Here is a 6,340-nt window from a genome sequence, read left to right on the forward strand (position 1 = left end):
TTAATATAAAGGATTTAAAAAGAGCTTTTATTTAGGCTGGTTGATATGTCCTTAAAATTCATAAATGCCAGCCTCCACTCTCGATCTCCACCCCCCTTCAAAAGCTTGGCACTATTGTCAAATGTGTTGTCAAATGTGTGAAATGTGCCAACGCCAGTCACGCCAGCGATGTCGTTCTCGCCCACGGACAGCCACAAATGTGAGAGAGCATTCGGCTGGTGTCAACAAAACTGAAGGCACGCTCCCTCTCCCCTGTTGTTGAACTTTGTACAGCTCCCTTCTTGGTCACCTGTCATGCGCTATTACGTGCGTATGTATGTTGAACTTCTTTCGCACCGTACGTAGCCAACCGTGCTGATCGGATGTGCAGGGGAAGGACAAGAAATTAAACACAAGATGAAAGCAAGATATATGTACAATATCAATTGTTTATTTACGTTTTTATCCTCGCTTAGTAGTGCTTATACTTTTTTCTTTTGCTTGCTTTAATGTTGCTATATTTTGCTAAGATGTACATACTCAATTGAACACGTAGGCTTTCGCGACCAATATTATTCATAATATAGGTTTTTGGGTCAGATCGCGTTATTTATAAATGTGTCGTAACCCTCCACCACCCGACACGGCCAAACAATAAAAATGTGTCACGTTTTTCAAAGGACATACTGTACTGTATAATAAAACGCATCGTGGCATGCTGTGGTGGATTATAAGTAAAACATTAATAAACAACAATCTTTCTCGCTTTATACAGCTTTACAGATAGATAGCATCTTGACCAATCAACCGATAGCCCTTCTGGGTTTCCAACAGTATATTTCATAGCAGGCAAATCGTGGATTGATTTTATTGTGACTGCTAATGAAGCTCTGAAGGTCGAAACTGATCTGATGTTTGTCTACGCCTGGTCATCTCTATATATTGTACTAGCTTTACTACCCGGGGACTTTGTCTCCCCAGTGGCGATGTTCACACACCACACCAATTACTCGCTTGAGGCTGAGTTGACCTAGGGGAGACCCAGGACCGGTTAAAATAATCGTCACCGGTGGTGGTCGTGAGCGGGAATCGAACTCGGGTCGCCGGGTTTGTAGCGCGGTGCGCTAACCACGACACGACAACGCGTAACGCTTCCACGTGCGCGGGTCACATAACAGATGTGACGTCACAGCTTACTTGTGCAAAAATCAATGCATTATTGAGCCCCCCCCCAAAAAAGTGTATTTTTATAATTTTTGCATGGTGTACAGTCTGGAAAGTATCCTCATGGTAAATTTCAGGTTTGTTGCATGTCGGGAAGTACGATAAACATTTTGAACAGACACACATAATCACAAATTTCCCTTTTTTCTATTTCGAGAAGAAGATATACATTGTAATAAGTGTATACAATATATAGATGAAGGCTCAGCACCCTCTTTCAAACGTATTCAAGTCGAACCAACAAAGAACGTTGTGATATGTCCTCATATACGTACGCAGTTAGAACAGCATGCTTCACAGGCAAAACCCAGATGGTTTTTATTAATCACCATGTGAGCATTTAACAACATGTTTAACATTGACTCCGTCATGCCACCGCCTTCTCCCCTCTGCCTTAAGTGTGTATCCTCTTCCCTTGAGAAATGTTCACGCTCGAGGCCTACCCATAGGTATGTTCGCTTATCCGAACCCCCCTAGACCGCTGCAAAAAATGTAATTGAATGAATTTGGGAGGTGGGGGGAGTCATGTCGAACATTATGATAGCAGTTTACGTCAGCCCGGCCGAAATTATTAAATTATTGCAGGTTTACAACGAAATTGTATGAGCAGCTGAGTGGTCCGGATCAGATAAGTTGATGACTGGTGAGTGGTGGGTGTCCAGTGAATGTTACATCAGCCTGTAATAGGACGAGCCGACCTTTAATGTTTAATCTTGTCGTTGTGCATAGTTTATGGGTATACAGTACAGTTTTTTTACATGTACAGATTATCTAAAATTACTGTATACGTTAATGACATTAAAACTTCAGGAAGTAATGGGATGAATAAAACATGTAATATAATATGCGTAACCTCGTGCTCAGATGATTAGCCAGTATGAAAGATGAATTAACGTTGCCAATAGAATTGACATCAATTCAGAAGTTCCGAACTTTGTTTTCAGAGTGAAGCCCATTGAGCTAGGGAGCTCTTTTCTCAAGGGCGACTCGACCGACAGCAAGGGTGGCACAGTCGGGTTATTTTACAATCGGGTTTAATAGTCTTTTTCTATTAAACCCGATCATCTGAGATTGGGAGAAATCCGGTTTAATTGGTTCTAATTGCAGAACCGCACTTCGCCAACTTCTCAACGATGGGCTTCATCCATTCCAAGCCAAGGAACTCACTGGCGCCCACGATTGTGGAGAAGCTCGTGTTCATCAAGACCAACCTGCCCGCCGCATTCTACGACTACCCCGTGCCCGACGGCCCCCCCGAGTACGATAGCAGCACCGACGAGGAAGCAGCCTAAGCCTATCAAAGTTTCGTATTCATTAAACCAGATTTTAATTCCCCGAAATCGGGTTTAATTGTATTAAAGAAGAAACCCGATGCCTGCCGCTGGAAAAATCGGGGTTTTTTCCACCCTTGGCCGACAGACAGACTACACCAAAGGGGCATGAGACGTGAGTGCCGTATTGAGTTTGGAGTAAACTATGCACAAAATAAGAAAAATTATGGATGGATACCCGTTCAGTCTAACAAATATATATTAATACAGCCACAGGGAAATGCATCATCAGCCATGTTCCATCCACTTCTGGACGAGGGTCTCTGCTGTTGCCATCCATCACAGTCCTGTCTGTGGTGTAATAAAAATATAATCTGACACGCACCTGCACGCGAGCCGATTTCATCGGTCCATCTCCGTGGTGGATCCTTCATCAGGATCACAGTGTTAGAAGTTGTTTTTTTACGCACACCGTAAAATGCGTAAAGGCTCCACACGTTCACCACGGTCACATGGCTGTTACACATCAGACACGCTGACTCTCAGTGTGCCCGCAACCATTGAGCACCCTACAAAGGAATGCTGCACATGTAATACATACATGACTGTACCTCGTTCAGCCTTGTCTTCATTATCATTATAAGTGAACGTGTACAAACGGCACAATTGTAGCTGAGTACAATAATAATGTGGGTTGGTTGTCTATATTTAAGACCGAAATAAAGATTTATCCACAACTCTGTCGCCTGGTGAGGCTGGTTGCAGTTAACGGCGAAACGTCGTACTCGAATTGTAAATGTTGTGGGTTGTTTACTCTCCAACACACTGGTGTTGCTGTATTAGTAACGAATTGGCACGTTTTGGTTTACGTGACAAACCTTACTAATTGGCTGTGTCGGATGGTGGCCGGTTTCACGACACATTTATATTTACGCGATATAACCCAAAAAAACCCCTCTATTATGGATTATAATTGGTCGCGAAAACCAACGTGTTAAATTGTATGACTATTTATATACTGCGCCTTGTTCAGTGCGGGTTGATAAATTGGGAGCACAGGATCACGTTCCAGATGTCACTTTCCACTGAAGTTAAACTCAAGTTGCCGGGTTCACAGTGGAGTGCACTAACCGCTTTAGATTGAAACCGGACATGAATATAAAATATCGTCATAATTCCGTGTCATAAATTTGAAATGGATATTATTTATTTACCCCAGCAAACAACCATTAAAATTCCATCATGATCTCTTCACGCGTGTCATTGTTTAAGCGTGTGAGAGTCCATTGATATTCAATACCTCTTGGTTAATGTAATGTTTTATGGACATGAGCGCCCATTTACGAATCTTGCCCAATGCCACGTGAAACTCCACCGAGAGGAATTCGTTTTCTAGCCCAATGACCTTCTCACGATGTGAGAACTGATTGGGACAGCCGTTCCAATGTTGCTTCTTTTGTTTTTAATGACCCAGCCGCGATTCGCATTGAGGGCTCCCGTTGGCACTGTTGAGACCGCAGGCCTCGATGGAATTTCCGGAGAGTAACGTGGCCAAAAATTCAGCGGAGGAAAGAAAGAACAAAGAGCCCGCAGTGGTCAACATGCCTGAGTAGTTAATAGTTGCTTGCATACACTGTATCCGCGGACCTTTGTTCTTGCTAGTCAATACGGTTATGTAACAAACGAACGAGAGAAACAGGTGGAGGAAAAATGTAGTAAATAGGATATACAATTTCGATTTAAAGCTTTCGTGACTGCAGGGATTCATCTTCTTGGTTCTTTCGGTAAAGTCACGAAGAAGGGAAATAATAAAATAATAATAAAACATAATAAAATAATTCTCACGACGTTTCGGCCACAACGCAAGCAGCCGTCCTCAGGTGAAGAACAGGTCTGTCGGAAAGACAGTGTCTGAATGAATGAGATTGCGCTCACGACTGTAAAAGTCACGTGCACCCGGTATTCAGACACTGTCTTTCCGACAGACCTGTTCTTCACCTGAGGACGGCTGCTTGCGTTGTGGCCGAAACGTCGTGAGAATGATTTTATTATGTTTTATTTTTTATTATTTTATTATTTCCCTTCTACGTGACTTTACCGAAAGAACCAAGAAGAGGATATACCATATGTTACAACTATTGTCAGGGAGTAATATATGAAGCCAGGGAAGGGGTTGGGGTGACTTAATATGAAAGGATGTATTTTATTCTTGGGCATGATGGCAATATGTTCACGAGCTAAATGTCATTGTTTGAAGTCTGCTAGCCACGAGAGTGCTTTAGCAGAGAGTTCATGGAGTTTTGCTATTCCTACTCTGTGGAAGGAGTGTAGACCACAATGGTTTACAACTATACGGTCCATATTCTTGGTTCTTTCGGTAAAGTCACGTAGAAGGGAAATAATAAAATAATAAAAAATAAAACAATTGTATTTTATTATGTTTTCTTTTTATTATTTTATTATTTCCCTTCTACGTGACTTTACCGAAAGAACCAAGAAGATGAATCCCTGCAGTCACGAAAGCTTTAAATCGAAATTTATACGGTCCATAGTTTGGTTTGCACGGCCACAATCGCAGTATTGTGGATTGTTTTTTTAAATTTCCATTTATGAATCAGCCTGTTGATGTTCTTATGCAGATTCTGTTTGGGTACACCAGGGGGGCGGGGGTGAATCGGAAAGGATACCAGAGGGATATGGAAGGAGCAGGGGTCGTCATCTCGATCGGGGGTTTATTTGTCCAGGAGCAAGCGGAAGAGGGCGAGAACGGACCAGCTGCGTGGCAAGGAGTTAAGCAAGCCACGAGATTGCGCTCACGACTGTAAAAGTCACGTTCACCCGGTAACAGAAGACACTTGTTCTTGTACTGTAGTCACACGCCCATTCATACTGTAAGCAACGACATACGGAAACGTCGGCTTTGTGACGCTGCAGTATTATTGCACGCACTTTATAATCCGGCAAGGTCGCTCAACCATCGAGTGAGTGGCTTCGCAAGAGGAAGTCTGCGAGTTCAATTCCTGTTTGCGCGGTTTAAATAGGCACATCAATCTCGCGTGGTCGCTAAAATTTGTACAATTCGCTGGGGAAGTCAACAGTTGTTTTGAGACGGTGAGTTGTTTTCTTCCTCGCCAGGTATGCAGGAGGTCGAGGGTTCGATCCTGACCCTAACACCTGTATAGTATTTGGACGTTGCATATTCTCCCCGTGGTCGCGTGGATTTTTCTCTCGGGGTCCTCCGGCTTTCCTTTCTAAATTGGGAAACGTGCATTTAGATTATTTAGCTGCTATAAATTACCACGTGAGACATTTTGTTGAGCTATCATTTGTGGCCAGATCGCTTCTGAAAAAGCTAATAGTTCAGTGGGCTTTACCTTGGAAGATAAAAATATTTCTAGTTGTTTTATTTGTATATATATTTAAATGATTTGTTTACCTTCCCTATACTTTTGTATTGGCTTGTTGTAACGTTCTGACTAGACATGTGTGAAAAAGAGCTTTATAGCTCAACAGATTCCTCCAGTTTAAATAAATATTCAGATTGTGGACGAGAGGTGGGTGGGGACAGCGGTGGGAGTGCTGTGAAAGAGAGCTTTAGAGCTCATCGGATTCCTCCAGGATAAGTAAATATTCTGACTCTGGACAGGACGAGAGAAGGTGGTGGGGGCACGGCGGGGGGAGGGCGGGGTGGTAGTGCACGTGGCGATGGGGGGGGTGACGTGGGGGTAGTGCACGTGACGATGGTGGAGGGGGGGGGTGACGCGGGGGTAGTGCACGTGACGATGTAGGGGGGGGTGACACGGGGGTAGTGCACGTAGCGATGGAAGGGGGGGGGTGACAGGGGGTAGTGCACGTGGCGATGGTGG

The sequence above is a fragment of the Lethenteron reissneri genome, chromosome 13 (assembly GCF_015708825.2).
Source record: "Lethenteron reissneri isolate LAM-NWPU_2019-01 chromosome 13, ASM1570882v1, whole genome shotgun sequence".
NCBI classification, from domain to species: Eukaryota; Metazoa; Chordata; class Hyperoartia; order Petromyzontiformes; family Petromyzontidae; genus Lethenteron; species Lethenteron reissneri.